This window comes from Danio aesculapii, chromosome 11 (genome assembly GCF_903798145.1).
Source record: "Danio aesculapii chromosome 11, fDanAes4.1, whole genome shotgun sequence".
Classification (NCBI taxonomy): Eukaryota; Metazoa; Chordata; class Actinopteri; order Cypriniformes; family Danionidae; genus Danio; species Danio aesculapii.
The window spans coordinates 1,973,103-1,993,949 of NC_079445.1; the positions used below are offsets into that span (position 1 = coordinate 1,973,103).

Genomic DNA, 20,847 nt, shown 5'->3' on the forward strand with positions numbered 1-20,847 from the left:
TTTAAAAAAAAAAAGATAGAAGAAGAGGTAAAGTAATAAAGTTTTGGGGAGTGACCCAATATCGTAATGGATTACTTTCAAAAGTAACTATCCCCAACACTGGTAAATTAAGCTCCTACTGTGCGTTGATAACTGTTAACAAAACTAGTTACTTTTTTGGGGAGTAACTCGATATCGTAATGGATTACTTTCAAAAGTAACTATCCCCAACACTGGTAAATTAAGCTCCTACTGTGCGTTGATAACTGTTAACAAAACTAGTTACTTTTTTGGGGAGTAACTCGATATTGTAATGGATTACTTTCAAAAGTAACTTTCCCGACAAGTGAAATGAACTTGAGGGTGAGTAAATAGAGTGAATGTTCAGCTTTTGGGTGAACTATCCCTTTAACTACTATACTCTATAAGCGGGACAAAAAAAATCTTTGATGGCAGCGAAAGCTTGATGGAAAGAGGGAGGGTAGGAATGCCAGCGAGCAAATGAGGAGGTAGAGCGAGAGATTGAGGGGGAGCGAAAGAGAAAGGCAGACTGCAACAGGCTTCTTTATTCACACACACATTCAGACACACACTTATAGCAGCGTTCTGATCCGCTTGTCTTCATTTCTCTGCAGACCGCCAGCCAACAGCACAGTCAGGTAAGCCTGCTCACTTTACTCTAGCATACCGCAGTAAAGAGGACAACTCTCGCCGTCAAAATGTCATGAAACCGAAAGAGACAGGATGAGAGAGACATGTTAGAGCAAGAAGACGTACTTCAGGTAATTCCTGCAGATCTGTGCAATAGTTTGGAATCTTGTGTTCGGACATGATCAGCAAAACTGAGCAACTATTTGAGTGATCTTGTCATGAGTGAGGGAATGAAGGGATAGTTCACGCAAAAATAAAATCCCTTATTCAGCCTTTATGAGTTTCTTCTGTCGAACACAAATGAAGATACTTTGAAAAATGTCAGAAGCCTGTAACCATTGACTTCCATTGTATTTCCTACTATGGAAGTCAGTGGTTTTTAAGCGTTCTGTTAAATATTTTCTCATGTGTTCATCTGAATAATGAAACTCTTAAAGGTTTATAATCACTTAAGGGAGAGTAAATTGAGTACTCTTCTAATTTTAGGGTGAACTGTCTCTTTAAGTGTCTCTGCATTGGATGTGACATGCCGTCAGCAAAAACAAAACAAACTTAAGCTTGTTATCAAGATCAGACTCACACACATTGATGAAATCAAGAGAAACGGCTTCAACCTGCTGCTTGGAAGTGACAGACCGTTCTCAGAAACTCACCGACTTGACAAACATGTTGCTGAAGGGGTTTTGCTTCCCAACAGAGCTTTCGAATGCAACAAATCTGATGTTCTGGTGAAGGAATGCACAGTTTGTGCAGTTTTCCTGATTCTTTTTGCATGCGGTGTTTGTTGTGAGGTGACTTGAGGAACGTCACATATGAACAATTTATAAGGGGAACACTCAAAGAAAAAGCTAGGGTGTTTTAACCCAACATTGAGTCAAATGTGGAGGTTAGGTTGGGAGGTAGAAGTTGAGTTAATATTTTTTGTTGTTGTTTAATTGAATTTAAATTACGTTTTTCAAACAAACCGTTGGGTAAGTTGATATTTTGACCCAGCATTTGTTTACATGTTAACACTTTATTTTGATGGTCCTTTTGAGTATTAGTAGACTGTCTGCTGATTAGTAATATCTGCTGATACTGCTCCTTTAACTGACTATAAGAAATGTTGTAAGTACATGTCAACTTGCACTAACCCCAACCTAACAGTCTACTTATAGTCTAATGAGAATTAGTTGCAATGTAACTTAAATTCAACAAACGGACCATGGAAATAAAGTGTGATCGTTTGTTTTTAAGAGAGTCCAGCAATGCAATTGAAGAGACATTTTGGTTCCATTAATAAGCTTTTCCTCTGTTTGAAACCGTTTGGAGAGTAGGGAGAATTAATTGAAGATCTTAATGGTGCAATACGCTGTTACTGTAATCACTGTGTGTAATTGTTGTTTCAACTTGAATTTGTGTACAAAATGGGCAAAGCCAAATTTTGGTTCATTTTAACACCGCATTTGGGCTTTTCTTTCCTTTTTTTAATTAACAATCTGATAAATTGATGAATAACAGTAGACATGGGTTACTAGAAATAGCAACAACAACAACAAGAAATAAATCAAGAGTGAAAATAGATATATGAATAATAAACAGAATGTGTTGCAAACATTTATTCACAGCCTCTATGGAAAAATAAAATAGAAAGAAAAAGATCAAGGGGAAAATGTACTGCTAAGAATAGTTATAACCTTAATGTAGAATTGTATTAATCATAATAATGATATACAGTTGAAGTCAGAATTATTAGCCCCCCCCCTGATTATTTTTTTCCTCAATTTCTGTTTAACAGAGAGCAGATTTCTTCAACACATTTCTAATCATAATAGTGTTAATAACTCATCTCTAATAACTGATTTATTTTCTCTTTCTCATGATGACAGTAAATAATATTAGACTAGATATTCTTCAAGACATTTCTATACAGCTTAAAGTGACATTTAAAGGCTTCACTAGGGTAATTAGGGTAACTAGGCAGGTTAGGGTAATTAGGCAAGTTATTGTATAATGATGGTTTGTTCTGGAGACTATCGGAAATATATAGCTTAAAAGGGCTAATAATATTGACCTTAAATTGTTTTTTTTTAATTAAAAACTGCTTTTATTCTAGCCAAAATAAAACTATTTTTTCTCCAGAAGAAAAAAAAATATGATCAGACATACTGTGAAAATGTCCTTGCTCTGTTAAACATCATTTGGGAAATTAATCCAAAAACAACAAACAAAAAGCGCTCGGGGGGTAACTAAAATAATTGGTCGGTGCTCTTTGCGTAAGGGATTCATCAAAACAACAACAGAAATCAGTCCAAGGCACTCGAAAAACATGGAAAATTTAAGAAGCCTTTATTCACATGGCTAAATCTTAAAAAGCCGACGCGTTTCAGCAGGAAACTGCCTTCATCAGGGTAACAGCGCTCAGGTGCATCTAGAGTCTCTTTTGAGTACTACTGTCACATCTAAACATCTCATCAATACTCAAATAATTTAACAAGCAAGGTCAACTATCATTAATTCGGCATAGATAGAAGGGAGCATACAGACATACACACATACACTTGCATATATGAAAAAAAAACATATATAGAACAAGTATGTACCGATAAATATGCTTAAACATGGCATGTACATGCATATATACATCCATACGAGCACACATACATACTTGTGCACATACATATATATACACATTCACATATATAAACATGTACACATAAGAATACATATACAAACACATACATATTTAACACTATACGGTATGTTGAGAATCCAGCCTGATCTGACGAGAAAACGTACGTATTTTACGTTTTGTCAGTTTAGTGGCTGATTCGTACGAATTCGTACGAGTTCAGTCATACAAAATTGTACAATTTTAAAAAGGAGGCGTGGCACCTAACCCCACCCCTAACCCCAACCGTCATTGGGTGATGAGCAAATCGTACGAAAATGTACGAATTAGATCATACGAATTCGTACGAATTAGCCACTAAATCAAAAAGTTACGAATTGCCGTGAGATTGTGTTGCGGTTTCTTGAGTTTTACGGAGGACAACTTAATTGTTTTATGTACAATCCTCTTACATTTATAAAAGATATTAAGCTAACTTCATAGATCCATGCTGGCACAACATGAAGGAATTGTGTGGCAGTTTTACATAGTTAAAGGCAACAGGTTTACTCCCTTTTTTTTAAGCAAAGCCAGCTAATCGCTCTTCTAGCTGAAGGTTATTTAAACACATTAAACTGGGTTATTATCCAAATCCTACGGAAACATTCAAATCAGCTGCTTTGAATATGGCGAGGGATGAAGTGTTTGTGTTGGGATTGCCGATGCTTCCCTACTGGAGAAATGTGCTGTGTTTGTACAGGACAGAGATACTCACTTCCAATGCAAAGGGCAGAACTGACATCACTTTTCTTTTAGACCATGAGATCATGAATGAAGATTAAATGGAGACGTTTGCTTCTGTTTGACGGGTATTTATTGGGGACGGGTTTTAGGCCATCAAAATGCATGCTAATTTGCCCACTGTGTTTAGTCTGAAGTCTTGATTTTTATCTGTCTTAGATGCTCTAAAGAGTGCAGAATATGATTTTTGCTGCTTTGTAGTTTTGTGTTGTGAAAATCAAAATGTCAAATTAAAAACAAATAAATAAAAATAAAACTAAATTAAATTAAAAATTAAATAAAAATTAAGTGATTATGATAACGCAAACAAAACAAATTGGTGTATTCTCGTAATAAGTAAAGATACAATCAATACTTTAACTAAAATAGTACTTCATTTACTTAATTTGCTTTACTAATTAATTAACAAACAGTAAATGTCGATGAAGTAAGATAAATATAATATTTTCCATTTAATTCTATTTATTTTTCTCCCCTCAATAGGCAGATTTAATTCTTCAATTTGATTAATCAATTTTAATACATTTGTAGAATATACAGTAAGACAGCATTTTACTGAAAGTCATTTCGCTTTTCAATTAAATTCTTCTTATGAATGGTTTGTACTGGATGGAAAAATATGAGCAAGAAATTACTTTAAATGTCAAGAATAATTTGGTTTGCATCCATTTTAACTACTTCTTGGGTTCATAAATATATAATAATACACACATGTGAGCTTCGGTGAAAGTCTCGCATGTTTTAATGGAGAGAAATCCTCTGAAATAGTCTGAAAAGGTTTTCATTTAAAGAGCAGGTCTTAAAATAACCAGACAAAGAACACTTATATTATTATTATTATTATTATTATTATTATTATTATTATTATTATTATTATTATATCGTTATTATTATTATTAGTGTTATTATTATTATTATTATTATTATTATTATTATATTGTTATTATTATTATTATTATTATGTTTATTGTTAGTGTTGTTGTTATTTATATTGTTTTTATTATATTATTGTTATTGTTATTATTGTTATTATTATTATTGTTATTATTGTTATTATTATTATTGTTATTATTATATCGTTGTTGTTATTATTATTAATATTATTATTGTTGTTGTTGTTGTTGTTGTTATTATTGTTATTGTTATTATTATTATTATTTTTATTATTATTATTGTTGTTATTATTATTGTTGTTGTTATTATTATTAATATTATTATTGTTGTTGTTGTTGTTGTTGTTATTATTGTTATTGTTATTATTATTATTATTTTTATTATTATTATTGTTGTTATTATTATTGTTGTTATTATTATTATTGTTATTATTATATCGTTGTTGTTATTATTATTAATATTATTATTATTATTGTTGTTGTTGTTGTTGTTGTTGTTATTATTATTTTTTTATTATTATTATTGTTGTTATTATTATTGTTGTTATTATTATTATTGTTATTATTATATCATTGTTGTTATTATTATTAATATTATTATTATTAATATTATTGTTGTTGTTGTTATTATTATTATTATTATTATTATTTTTATTATTATTGTTGTTGTTATTATTATTGTTATTATTATTATTATTATTAATATTATTATTATTATTATTATTATTATTATTATTATTATTATTTTTATTATTATTGTTGTTGTTATTATTATTGTTATTATTATTATTATTATTATTATCGTTATTGTTGTTGTTGTTGTTATTATTATTATTATTATTATTATTGGGCAATGTAAAGGGCTTTCTAAAATTAACAAAACAATTTATTACAATAAAATAACCTTTATTTAAAAAAAAAATCCTTTCCTTTAGGCTCTGGAAAATTAATCCAATTAAAGAAATTTTATTTATTTATTTATTTATTTATTTATTTATTTATTTATTTATTTATTTATTTATTTATTTATTTATTTATTATGTCTTTATTTATTTATTTATTTATTTATTATTTTTTTGTTTTTCAATTTATTTGCAAGTTCTTTAGAGAATCAGTCTTGTACACTGGTGTTGTAACAAGTCCAAAACCTGCATAATCTGGATAACAGAAGGATCTTATCTGAATCTATCTATTTTACTTCAAAAAGTTTATTTATTTATTATTTTATTATTTTTTAATAATAATTTTTTTCTGGGTTTTCACCTTTACTTGAGGGGACAGTAGAGAGTACACTGAAAAAAATTATTCAAAGATGGTTCATTGGATTTACTCCATTTTTTTACGTTAAGCGGTTGTAAACAATTTATTTGGGCTGAATTTAAACAAATTAAGTTGAACATTATTTTGAACATTATTAAATTTTATTTGTTTGTTTAAATTCAACACAAATAAATTGTTTGCAAGAGTTTTGCATGCAACACTTATTTTCAGTGTATTGACAGGAAAGCATGGAGAGGGGAAGGATCGGCATAGGACCGCAAGGCGGAATCGAACTCAGGTCGCCGTGAGCACCAGAGTGCATGTGTCAACACACTAACCACTACACCACTGGCGCCAGTTTATTTTAATAGTGGTAAAAAGTGTCTTATTTTGACCATCCACACTCACTGATCTCAAAAAGCCAGATTCAGTCCTCCAGAATCTCTCAGCAGCTGTGACTGTGCTGGCTTTCTTGGGGTTTTGTCAGCGATTATTTGTCTAACACACACTTTGAGACGCCGTGAGGGACTCTCCAGATACGTATATATTTAGACCCGCTCAAAAACAGCCTATTATTAAACCTTTTATTTTTCCTTGACCACAGGCCACAATATATGTACATATAAATGCAGGTATACGCATGCCTTAAATGGGTCAAAGACAATCAGGGGGGTTATTTGGGGGGAAAAAGACTTTTCTTTGTACAGTTTGGCCCCTAAATATTTTACATCATTGTACTTTACCACAGGGCGACCAGGTGGCTCAGTGGATATCACTTTCACCTCACAGCTAGAAGGTCGCTGGTTCGAGTCCCGGCTGGGTCAGTTGGCGTTTCTGTGTGGAGTTTGCATGTTCTCCCTGTGTTGGCGTGGGTTTCCTCCGGGTGCTCCGGTTTCCCCCACAGTCCAAACACATGCGCTATAGGGGAATTGAATAACTAAATTGGTCGTTGTGTGTGTGTGTGTGTGTGTGTGTGTGTGTGTGTGTGTGTGTGTGTGTGTGTGTGTGTGTGTGTGTCTGTGTGTGTGTGTATTTCTTTGATGATTTGAAACATTAAAGTGTGACAAACATGCACAAAAAAAAAGAAATCAGTAAGGGGGCAAACACTTACTGTATGTCTATCTCTCTCTCTCTCTCTGTGTGTGTGTGTGTGTGTGTGTGTGTGTGTGTGTGTCATCCATCAGTCTGTCAGTGTTGTGTGTTTCTGCTGTCAGTCTGCTGTTGTTGGTCTGTGGAGCTGCTCTTTATCTCTCGTCATCTGTGTGTGTGTGTGTGTGTGTGTGTGTGTGTGTGTGTGTGTGTATGAAAGAGAGAGAGACAGAGAGTGTTTAAATGCTTTTACTCATTGTTCTCTCAGTGTGTGTGCGTGTGTGTGTGTGTGTGTGTGTGTGTGTGTGTGTGTGTTTGAAAGAGAGAGAGACAGAGTGTGTTTAAGTGCTTTTACTCATTGTTCTCTCATTGTGTGTGTGTGTGTGTGTGTGTGTGTGTGTGTGCGTGCGTGTGTGTGAGTGTGAGTGTGTGTGTGTGAATGACAGCTCTTCCAGGCAGAGAATGCAGTCTCTCTGTCTCTGTTCATCTGTCAACACTGAGCCTCAGATCCTGCTTTACACTGCCGTCCGCTTTCACCTGCTGTGAACACACTCAAACACACACATTTACTGACATCACCGAACACACACACACACACACACACACACTAGTCCAAATATCTAAAAGTTCTTGAGTCAAGAAGCGTTTATTAGACAAGCAAAACTTATTGTCTTGTTTTAAGAAACAATGGGTCAAAATTAAGTGAGTTTTACATTAAACAACCCAAATAATCTGCCAGAGGCGTGAGCAAAATAAACTTATGTCAAACTGAAAAACAAGAGTATTTTGCCAAGCCTTTTGGTGACAGGGTGGCTCAGTGGATATCACTGTCACCTCACAGCAAGAAAGTCACTGGTTTGAGCCTCGGCTGGGTCAGTTGGTTTGACTGTTCGTGTGTGTTAGTGTGTGTCCGTTTGTATTTTTTTGTATCGAAAAATTTGATCACCGAAATTCTTACACTCCAAAAAATGCTGGGTTGTTTTAAGTGAAAATAACCCAACATTGGGTTAATATTTTCAGTTACATCAAAAGTGAAATTTAAATATTGTCGTGTCCAAAACTGTGATCAAATTTGCATTTAGAAGATATAAACATCCAATTCTTGCAGTTTGTCTTTTGTAGTATTGATATTAGTGTTAATCTTGAACTAATGAACTCGATATATTTCCATATTTGTACTAGAAAACAGAAGTGTTCAAAAACTACGCACAAATTAAGAAATGCTGGGTTATTTAAACCCAAGTTGGGTAAAATATTGACTAACACAAACATTGGGTTAAATTTGGTCCGATTAACTGAATTCGAGGGCAGCACGATGGCTCAGTGGTTACACTGTTGCCTAACAGCAAGAATGTTGCTGGTTCGAGTCCCGGTTGGGTCAGTAGTCACTTCTGTGTGGAGTTTGCATGTTCTCCCCGTGTTGGCGTGGGTTTCCTCTGAGTGCTCCGGTTTCCCCCACAGTCCAAACACATGCGCTAGAGGGGAATTAATGAACTAAATTGGCCATAGTGTATGAGTGTGTGTGTTAATGTGAGTGTGTATGGGTGTTTCCCAGTACTGGGTTGCGGCTGTAAGCATCCACTGCGTTAAACATATGCTGGGATAGTTGGTGGTTCATTCCACTGTGGTGACCACTGATAAATAAGGAGCTAAGCTGAAGGAAAATGAATAACTGACTGGGTTTTTGCTTGACTGAACTGAATAATAACTACTCGAGCGCTCTTTCTCCTGTGCCAGGTGATCAGGTAATATAATAGTGGATTAGTCTGCACATGGTATAATTCATGGAGAACACATGTATAATGGACACTGAAGTGTTCTCCATGTGCACTGTGTGGTAATGCGTCTCTGCTGCGCTTCCAGATTGATTATTTGTGAGGAAGATGGTGAGAAAAAGAGAAAAGGAAACACGCAACGGTTGGCGGAGACGCCAGAAAGAACAAAGAAAGTCACTCGGACCATTTGGAGTTTTCAAAACAGTTTGCATGCGGATTGTTCCAGAAATATGCTGCGCTAAGACATAACAGATGACGTGCGGATCCGTTAAAACTGTCCTGACATGCTCGTTTTTTTGGGTTGAAGACAAAATGATTTGCCCTCCTGTGAAATTTACATTCTTTTAAAAATATTAGTGAAGTGAGCACAACACGGCGGCTCAGTGGTTAGCACTGTGACTGCACAGCAAGAAGGTCGCTGGTTCGAGTCCCGGTTGGGTCAGTTGGCATTTCTGTGTGCATGTTCTCCCCATGTTGGCGTGGGTTTCCTCCAGGTGCTCTGGTTTCTCCCACAGTCACTATAGGGGAATTGGAATAAGTAAATTGGCCGTGTGAATGAGTGTCCCAGTACTGGGTTGCAGCTGGAAGGGCATATATACTGGACTAAGGGACTAAGCCGAAGGAAAATGAATGAATGAGCATTTCCAAAGTGCTGAAAAGATTTAAACGTCATCATAACTCGTTTCTAATAATTAATTTCTGTCATAATGACAGCACATCATATTAGACTAGATATTGTTCAAGAGACTAGTATTCAGCTTAAAGTCACATTTACAGGCGTAACTAGGGTAATTAGGAAAGTGATTGGACAACATTGGTTTGTTTTGTAGCTAATCAAAAAAATTATAATTATTAACCCTCCATGGCATGAATGTGTGTGTTAGGAGGAAAAAAAGTATTTCACCCTGAATTTGGGGTGCTTGGGGGTCCCTAATAATAAATCAATCATAAAATGTGCTCCCCCCTCGTCCCCTCACCAGATTTTGGTTTGTTGCTTCAGAGCAACAACGTGCAGTTAGGGCACTAAAAGTTAACTAAAACTAAAAGGTTTTCTATATATTATTATATGTGAAATGAGGAACAAACAAGCCATAAATACATTTAAAAAGTTTTAATTTATTTCTAGAATTGTATTTTTAAATTGTATTTATATTATATTAATTATCATAATTATAATGAAAGAGTTCAGATGCAAAAACCTCTAAATGCCATCTGACGTTTTCTTCTAAAATGAGCATTTTCTCAGCCTATTTCTCTTTAAAGGCAATGCAAAGAACCTATTTTTGCCGTAAGAGTGGATTTACTGAACACACACTTACTGAACACACATTTACTGAACACACACACAGGAGTTTTACACAAAAGCCCGTATTAGAAGAACAATTCAGATGGCATTTAGAGGTTTTTTGCAGCTGAACTCTTTAATTATATATATATTCATTCAATCATTTTCTTTTTAGCTTAGTCCCTTTAATAATCCGGGGTCGCCACAGTGGAATGAACCGCCAACTTATCCAGCACATGTTTTACGCAGGGGATGCCCTTCTAGCTGCAACCCATCTCTGGGAAATACACTCAATACACTCTTGCATTCACACTCATACACTACGGACGATTTAGCCGACCCAATTCCCCTGTACCACATGTGTTTGGACTTGTGGGGAAACCGGAGCACCCGGAGGAAACCCACACGAATTCAGGGAGAACATGCAAACTCCACACAGAAACGCCAACTGATCCAGCCGAGGTTCAAACCAGCAACCTTCTTGCTGTGAGGCGCCTAATTATATATATTATATTATATAATTATATTTTATTTTAAATAAACAAAATCAACAAGTAATATTTCATCAAAAACTTGCCATAAATGGTGTAGCGTGTGTTCCTGTGGTGTACTGGTTGAATGTACTTGTTTACCAATGTTTATTATTCACTGTGGAACCTCAGAAAGCCGTTGTTGGTGGATGTGAAGTAAAGGTGTGTGCCATATTTTTGTCATTGGCTTTAGGTCAGGGGTGCCCAAACTCGGTCCTGGTGGGCCAATGTCCCTCAAAGTATAGCTCCAACGCCAATTAGACACACCTGAACCAACTACTCAAGCTCAAGCTAGCATACTAGAAACATATTGGCAGGTTGACAACTAAACTCTGAACTAAACTATAGGACACCGGCCCTCCAGACTAATATTAATATTATTATAAACAAAAAAATGTAAAATGCTTTTATTTCAGACAAAATAAATGAAATTAGAGTTCTAATACAATAATAAAATATAGGAAATACTGTAAAAAATCCTTCCTCTGTTAAACAGCAATTGGCAAATATTGGAAAAACAATGAAATAATACACAAAATAATAATAAAGATTTAATTTTGACTTCAGCTGTATATAAATTAATACTAATGATACATTTTATTTATAATGGGCCTTTCTTTAATGTCTAAAATCATCATTCATTCATTTTTCTTTGGCTTAGTCCCTTTATTCATCAGGGGTCGCCACAGTGGAATGAACCACCAACTATTTCAGCATATGTTTTAAGCAGCGGATGCCCTTTCAGCTGCAACCCAGTACTGGGAAACACCCATACACACTCACATTCACACATACACACTCATTCATTTATTCTTTCATTTTCTTTTCGGCTTAGTCCCTTTATTTATGAGAGGTTGCCACAGTGGAACGAACCGCCAACTATTCCAGTTTTTTTACACAGTGGATGCCCTTCCAGTTGCAACCCAGTACTGGGAAACACCCATGCACACTCATTCACACACACATACACTAAGGCCAATTTAGTTGATCAATTCCCCTATAGCGCATGTGTTTGGACTGTGGGGCAAAAACGGAGCACCCGTAGGAAACCCACGCCAACACAGGGAGAACATGCAAACTCCACACAGAAATGCCAACTGACCCAGCTGGGACTCGAACCTGCAACCTTCTTGCTGTGAGGCGACAGTGCTGCCTTCATTTCTAAATTATTAAAAACACTAAAGGAAAGAGAGAAATAAAATAATATGTTACATAGCAGCAGAAGTGTGTTGAAGACAGTCTTCTAATAGGGGAAAAAATAAACAGGGGGGCTAATAATTCTGACTTCAACTATATATATATATATATAAAGCACCTAAAGCAGAGGAGCTGATTACATCTGAACTCAAACACAATCCTCACGGTTGTAGACAAAGCTGTCATTTATCCCTGTGTGTGTGGAGTGTGTGTTGCTACCTGGCCGCAATCTCAATTATCCGTGACCTTTGACCCACACTCGTCGCTTCAGGCACTAAAAGGTGACCACAGCCGCGATCTTTCACCTCCCGGGGTCGAGCGGCAGAGTCTGCTTAATATAACGCCTCCATTGTGTGTTTCATATGTAGAGAGTTGTCTTCTGTGTCAGCACTTGTTATAAAGCCTCTTTTTTCAAGACCTGGGATTAAAATGTAAGCCTCTGGAGATCTGACAGCACGTGTGTGTGTGTGTGAATGTGTGTGTGTGTGTGTGTGTGTGTGTGTGTGTGTGTGTGTGTGTGTGTGTGTGTGTGTGTGTGAGAGTGTGTGAGTGTGTGAGTGAGTGAGTGAGTGTAGTAACAAAAATCAGACACACACTTACTGCACTTATATACTATTCTGGTTTGTATATTTGTATGTACACACACCTTCAAGTACACATAAAGGGCAAAGAATACCTTGGCTCAGTGGTTTCATTCTAATCTTAAAGGGACAGTTCACCCAAAATCATCCTTTACTTGTTTCAGACCTTTATTAATGTATTTAATCTGTTAAACACACAAGGAAGATGTTTTGAAAAATGTTAAAAACCTGTAACCATTGACTTTGATAGTATTTGTTTATCCTACTATGAAAGTCGATGGTTACCGGTTTTCAGCTTTCTTCAAAATATCTTCCTTTTTATTCAGCAAAAGAAAGAAATTCATAAAGGTTTACAACCACTTGAGGGAGAGTAAATAGTGAGTAAATGTTCATTTTGGGGTGAACTGTCTCTTTAAATGGCATGCTTTAACTCAGGGGTGTCCAAACTCACTCCTGGAGGGCCGCTGTCCTGCAAAGTTTATATCCAACCCCAGTTAGACACACCTGGGCTAGCTGGGCAATCTCTTACTAGGCTTTCTAGAAACATCCTTGCAGGTGTGTTGAGACAAGTTGGAGCTAAAATCTGCAGGACACCGACCCTCCAGGACCGAGTTTGGACACCCCTGCTTTACCCAATGGTTGGGTTTGTCCATATTTGACCCAAAGCATTTTTTTGAGTGTAGTAGGAAAAATCAGACACGCACTTACTGTAGTTATATACTATTCTGGTTAGAACACTTGTATGTACACACAGAACTTCAAGTATTCATAAAGGGCAAAGAATACCTTGGCTCAGTGGTTTCATTCTGATCTTAAAGGGACAGTTCACCCAAAAATCATCATTTACTCATCCTTGTTTCTTTCGTCTTTCTTTTAATTGAGTTTCTTTCATCTGTTAAACTCAAAGGAAGATATTTCGAAAAATGTTAAAAACCTGTAACCATTGACTTTCATGGTAGGAAAAAAAAATACTATAGAAGTCAGCAGCATTTTTCAGATTATCTTCTGACAAGTGAAGAGTGAGTAAATCATTTTTAGTGAACGATCCCTTTAAATGCCTTAAGCCAGTGGTACTTATAGTCCAATAGTCCCAATTGGCTTACATAGTATTTGTTTATCCTACTATGGAAGTCGATGGTTACCGGTTTTCAGCTTTCTTCAAAATATCTTCCTTTTTATTCAGCAAAAGAAAGAAATTCATAAAGGTTTACAACCACTTGAGGGAGAGTAAATAGTGAGTAAATGTTCATTTTTGGGGTGAAATTTCTCTTTAAATGACATGCTTTAACCCAATGGTTGGGTTTGTCCATATTTGACCCAAAGCATTTTTTGAGTGTAGTAACAAAAATCAGACACTTATATACTATTCTGGTTTGAACACTTGTATGTACACACACCTTCAAGTACACATAAAGGGCAAAGAATACCTTGGCTCAGTGGTTTCATTCTGATCTTAAAGGGACAGTTCACCCCAAATCATCATTTACTCATCCTTTACTTGTTTCAGACCTTTATTAATGTATTTAATCTGTTAAACACACAAGGAAGATGTTTTGAAAAATGTTAAAAACCTGTAACCATTGACTTTGATAGTATTTGTTTATCCTACTATGAAAGTCGATGGTTACCGGTTTTCAGCTTTCTTCAAAATATCTTCCTTTTTATTCAGCAAAAGAAAGAAATTCATAAAGGTTTACAACCACTTGAGGGAGAGTAAATAGTGAGTAAATGTTCATTTTGGGGTGAACTGTCTCTTTAAATGGCATGCTTTAACTCAGGGGTGTCCAAACTCACTCCTGGAGGGCCGCTGTCCTGCAAAGTTTATATCCAACCCCAGTTAGACACACCTGGGCTAGCTGGGCAATCTCTTACTAGGCTTTCTAGAAACATCCTTGCAGGTGTGTTGAGACAAGTTGGAGCTAAAATCTGCAGGACACCGGCCATCCAGGACCGAGTTTGGACACCCCTGCTTTACCCAATGGTTGGGTTTGTCCATATTTGACCCAAAGCATTTTTTAGAGTGTAGTAGGAAAAATCAGACACGCACTTACTGTAGTTATATACTATTCTGGTTAGAACACTTGTATGTACACACAGAACTTCAAGTACACATAAAGGGCAAAGAATACCTTGGCTCAGTGGTTTCATTCTGATCTTAAAGGGACAGTTCACCCAAAAATCATCATTTACTCATCCTTGTTTCTTTCGTCTAACTTTTAATTGAGTTTCTTTCGTCTGTTAAACTCAAAGGAAGATATTTCGAAAAATGTTAAAAACCTGTAACCATTGACTTTCATGGTAGGAGAAACAAATACTACAGAAGTCAGCAGCATTTTTCAGATTATCTTCTGACAAGTGAAGAGTGAGTAAATCATTTTTGGGTGAACTATCCCTTTAAATGCCTTAAGCCAGTGGTACTTATAGTCCAATAGTCCCAATTGGCTTACATAGTATTTGTTTATCCTACTATGGAAGTCGATGGTTACCGGTTTTCAGCTTTCTTCAAAATATCTTCCTTTTTGTTCAGCAAAAGAAGGAAATTCATAAAGGTTTACAACCACTTGAGGGAGAGTAAATAGTGAGTAAATGTTAATTTTTGGGTGAACTAACCCTTTAATATACTTAGCATTGTTTAGTTCCTCATGTGAACGGGACATTTTAAGGATTGTTTAATTATTTTGTGAATACAAAGGCAGTTAAGGGGGTTTAAAGCAACCCCATTGTTTTTGGACCCCATTGACTTTGATAGTAAATAATGTAAATTGTTGTTCGAGTGTGTGTAAATGATGACAGAGTGTGTGTGCAGAATTTGTGTTTGAGTGATGTGCTCAGTGACCCTTTCCACTAGGACTCAGAGCTGGTGTCGACTAACTGTGACCACTGTATACAATACTGTGGCCATTAAGAATATTTACGCATATTCTGACCACTTTTTACAGCGCAGCCAACGACATAATGACGCTCGTAAATTGAAGTTATTGTGCACCAACAGTGACCGCACTCATAAAAATATTTTTTGGACGGCAGAGACGGCTTGTGTTCCAATTTATTAGAGGATGGAAATTCAAGCCATTACCTGCATGCGTTTCTGCTTTAACTTCATAGCGGTACGTGTCAAATTTAAAGGGATAGTTCACTCAAAAATGAAAATGTACTCACTATTTTCTTGTTCCAATTCTTTATGAGTTTATTTCCTCTGTAGCAGATATTTTGAAGAATGCTAAAGATATGTAACCATTGCATCCACTTCAAATGTTATCACTCGATTGAATGGGCATTATCAGCTGATAGATATGGGCCAGTAGGGGTGAACTGTGCCTTTAAATGAGATGTAATAACCCATTGGGTTGAGTTTGTCTACATCTGCCTGAAATAGTGTCAGAAAAATGATGTCATAACATTGGTGTTCTTTGAAAATGTCCCACAAAAGTTTAATTAACACGTGCGGTTTATGTGTCTGTGGCACATTTTCCAGCCTGATCTCACAACATATTGACATATTGTCAGAAAAGGGACTGATTCATACGATACGAACACATGTGATTTCATTCATATGAAAACTAGAGGATGGAAATTCAAGCAATTGCCTGCATAGGTTTCTGCTTTTAATTTGCAGTGATGAGTGTCAAATTTAAAGTCTTAAAGGGATAGTTCACTCAAAATGTACTCACTATTTGCTCAACCTTTACTTCTTCCAAACTTTATGATGTTCATCTGTAGCAGATATTTTGAAGAATGCTGCCCTGACTTCCATTGTAGGAAAAACAAATACCATAGAAGTCAATGGTTACCCGTTTTCAGCATTCTTCAAAATATCTTCTTTTTAGGAAATGAGGAAGCTCATGAAGGCTTGAAACAAGTAAAGAGAAGTAAATAATGACAGGATTTTCATTTATGGGTGAACTATTTCTTTAAAGCGTGAATCTAAAAAAGAGAGTGTCATTCATTTTAGGTGTGTCTTACGACTGCATGCGTGGACTTTTTAAACATGCTGATTTTATGAACATGATCAGACTCATGCGCACTTGCGTACAATAACACCCGTCTGTACTTACTGACTCCATTGGCGTGCATGTGAAAATCCCCGCCTTGCATATGTGTGTTAATATGTCTGTGTTTTAATGCACCACATCCTTTGGTTTTGAAGTTCACAACCTCCCTCAAGGCACCTTGATTTATGGCTCATATTTCAGCGGCGTAATTATTCCCTCTTAGTGCGTGTTTTTCCAGACGGGGACTGTTCATCGTTTCAACTGCAGGCTCTTGCTGGAGGTGCCAAAGCCGATTCATTAGCCATCATCAAAGACCAACACGTCACACATGGCCACGACCAGGTGCCGCGGCAGACCTTTAAAGGGGACCTGTTATGCCACATTTTTACAAGATGTAAAATAAGTTTCTGATGTGCCTATGAGTGTGTAGGGGAAGTTTCATCTCAAAATACAGCACAAATAATGTTTTATAACTCTCTGGAACTGACCCTTTTAGACTTTGATCTTAGTTGTGGCGTTTTGGTGACTGTCGCTTTAAATTCAAATGAGAATTTGCTCTTTTCAGAAGAGGGCGGAGCTACAGATGTCTATGTGTCAGCATAGTGGCAGATTCCAAAACAAGACTAAGGCCTAATCCCAATTCCATCCCTTAGCCCTTCCCCTTACCCCTACTCCTCCCCTTGCAGGTTCACGTGAAGGGGTAGGGGTGTCACAGTTCTCTTTAGCTTGAAGTCGTAGGGCTAGGGTAAGGGCTAGATAGACCCTCGAATTAGTATTTTTATGTCATTATTATGAATTTTTACAACAAACAAGCACATGTTTTAATACATTCATAACCACATTTGTGTTTTGCTGTCATGCTTTAAAAAAACGCTAAAATAAAACCTGCTAAAATAAAAAAACGCTAAATATCGCTATCTATAATTCATAATAATAACTCCTGTATAGCAGTCCCACAACATTCTGACACTCGATGACACTCGGATACTTTTTTAAACAACTATTTAAACAACGAAAATGACTGTTGCGCTGGTCTGAAAATAGCAACAAATCACGCCATACACATCTTGCTCCCTAATGCGCCGCGTGTATGATGGGGCCCTTTATCTTCAGCAGCTTAAAACTCTAATAACAGACTGCTGATTCTCACTCAGGGCTGTTTATGCTAATTTAAGCAGTTTCCCCCTCTGATGACATCATACAAAGGGAGAATGTCAATCAAAGTGTTTCTACAGACTGTTTTAATCAAGTCTGATTATAAACAATAGAATTAATTCATGTTTACCATTAGAAGCTGGTTATATTCACACATTGTTTCCACACAACTGTGTTTAAACCCCTTATAAAAGGGATTTGTGCATTATAGCTCCCCTTTAAATAAAAATCCACATTTAAAGTGACATAAAAGTCCTTGTTTAACATGAAGAAATCATTCAGGAGTGCAGAGCTCAAGCAAACCCAAAGAGAGCAGCTCATAAATACTGCACTTTTTTAATGCGCTCCTTTTTGAAAGGTGGCTTTGATGAATTCATGCCCTTTCTGTGCCAGCGTATTACATATAGCATGATATAATGTCATAACTTTGAATATATTCCACAGAAGTTCAATTAACACATGCGGTTTATGTGTCTGTGGCAGGCCGCGTGTTTTGTTGGCCAGGAAAACTATTAAAACTGTTCTTCCCACTTTTTTATTATGCGCTAGACGCGTCTGACTGAGTCCAAAACATCTTTATACAACTAATTGGATGTTCCTGCTCGCGGTCATAAATTAAGGTGACGCTATGAGGACTTCAGAGCAATTAGCAGTCGGTAAAATGTGTTGTGTACTTAGAAGAAAACACTGGTTATTAATTGTAAATTTAACCTAGCTTGAAAAGTTATCTATCTAGTCTCCCAGTGAAGTCTAGAAAGGATACAGCTGCAGATAGTCAAGTTACCTATCTAATCTCCTAGTAAAGTCTAGAAGGGATACAGCTGCAGATATTCAAGCTACCTATCTAGTTTCCCAGTAAAATCTAGAAGGGATACAGCTGAAGATAGTCAAGCTACCTATCTAATCTCCCATTAAAGTGTAGAAGGTATACAGCCGCAGATACTCAAGTTACTTATCTAGTCGGAGGGATACAGCTGCAGATAGTCAAGTTACCTATTTAATCTCCCATTAAAGTGTAGAAGGTATACAGCCGCAGATACTCAAGTTACTTATCTAGTCAATGGGATACAGCTGCAGATAGTCAAGTTACCTATCTAATCTCCCATTAAAGTGTAGAAGGTATACAGCCGCAGATACTCAAGTTACTTACCTAGTCGAAAGGATACAGCTGCAGATAATCAAGTTACCGATCTAATCTCCCAGTAAAGTCTAGAAGAGATTCAGGCACTGATACTCAAGTTACCTGTTTACACTCCCAGTAAAGTCTAGAATGGATACAGTGTAGGTACTCAAGTTACCTATCTAGTCTCCTGGTAAAGTCTAGAAAGGATACAGCTGCAGATACTCAAGTTACCTATCTAGTGTCCTGGGAGGGTCTAGAAGGTATACAGTGAAGATACTCAAGCCACCTATCTAGTTTTCCAGTAAAGTCTAGAAGAGATACAGGCAATGATACTCAAGTTACCCATCTACTTTCCCAGTAAGGTCTAGAAGGGATACAGCTGGAGATACTCAAGTTACCTCTCTAGTCTCCTGGTAAAGTCTAGAAAGGATACAGCTGCAGATACTCAAGTTACCTATCTAGTGTCCTGGGAAAGTCTAGAAGGTATACAGTGAAGATACTCAAGCCACCTATCTAGTTTCCCAGTAAAGTCTAGAAGAGATACAGGCACTGATACTCAAGTTACCTATCTACTTTCCCAGTAAGGTCTAGAAGGGATACAGCTGGAGATACTCAAGTTACCTCTCTAGTCTCCTGGTAAAGTCTAGAAGGGATACAGCCGCAGATACTCAAGTTAGCTAGCTAGTCTACCGATAAAGTCTAGAAGGGATACAGCTGCATATAGTCACATCAATATAACATAATGTTTGTGACCCTGTACAACAATATTTAATATTTTTATATCGCTGTGAGGGTTGGGTTTAGGGTTGGAGTAAGGGTAGATATTAATAAAATACAATTTAATGGATAATTTAATAAATAATATAAATAATACTCTGTATAATTACTGTTGTTACATTACTGTGACGGTTGGGGTAGAGGTAGACATTAATAAAATAAAAATAATGGGTTATTTAATAAATAACATGTATATTATTCAATTTTCTTTGTTTTTTTCGTGGACTTTAATAGATCACGAAAGAGACCAAATTAACAAGATCATATAAGTAGTAATAAACAGATAATAAAATATAGATTGCACTGCATGCTAGCACTCAATGCTGTCTTTTTTGCACTGTCATGCAGTGCAGTCTATATTTTATTATCTGTTTATTACTACTTATATGATCTTTTACTACATCACTAATACCTAAACTCAACTACTACCTCAATAACTATTAATAAGCAGCAAATTAGTAGTTCATTTAGGCTGAAAAATCTGTGAGCATGTGGGACAAAATCAAGCCTTGTGCACATTTGTTCTTGCTCCGTTTACCGTTTTACTCATATATATATATAGGTAAAGTCATAATTATTAGCCCCCCTTGAATTATTTTTCTTTTTTAAATATTTCCCAAATGGAGAGGATCGCATGGAGTAGACGTGTTTTGCTGAGCTCCTCCACACCAACTTTACAATTTAAAGAAATTAGCCGTCTTCAACTCTAACTATATATCCTTGCTTTCTGAATATCTAATTGAACTTTTTTTTTACTACTCGGTCTATATTTTGATACACGAGAATGCCCTTAAAGCAACCAAAAGCCTCAAAAAGCTCTGGTCAGTTAGCAGCCAGCCACGAGGAAGCTAACCCCACCATCAGCCAAACAACCGTCGACGTAGGCATACCTCCTGCGTGGGAAAAGATTAAATATTTCCCAAATGATGTTTAACAGAGCAAGGAAATTTTCACTGTATGTCTGATAATATTTTTTCTTCTGGAGAAAGTCTTATTTGTTTTATTTTGGCTAGAATAAAAGCAGTTCTTAATTTTTTTAAAATCCATTTTAAGGTCAAAAGTATTAACCCCTCATTTTTTTCGACAGTCTACAGAACAAACCATCGTTATACAATAACTTGCCTAATTACTCTAACCTGCCTAGTTAACCTAATAACCTAGTTAAGCCT

General features: G+C 36.2%; 1 protein-coding gene across 1 annotated transcript in view; it reads left to right on the forward strand.

Moving 5' to 3' along the window:
- The first annotated feature begins 499 nt into the window (after window positions 1–499).
- Window positions 500–20,847, forward strand: part of rargb (retinoic acid receptor, gamma b) — a 91,500-nt gene continuing 71,152 nt past the window's right edge. Inside the window, exon 1 of the mRNA XM_056468250.1 lies at window positions 500–638. The gene's annotated coding sequence lies outside the window, so the exon portion shown is untranslated. The remainder of the gene's footprint in view (window positions 639–20,847) is intronic.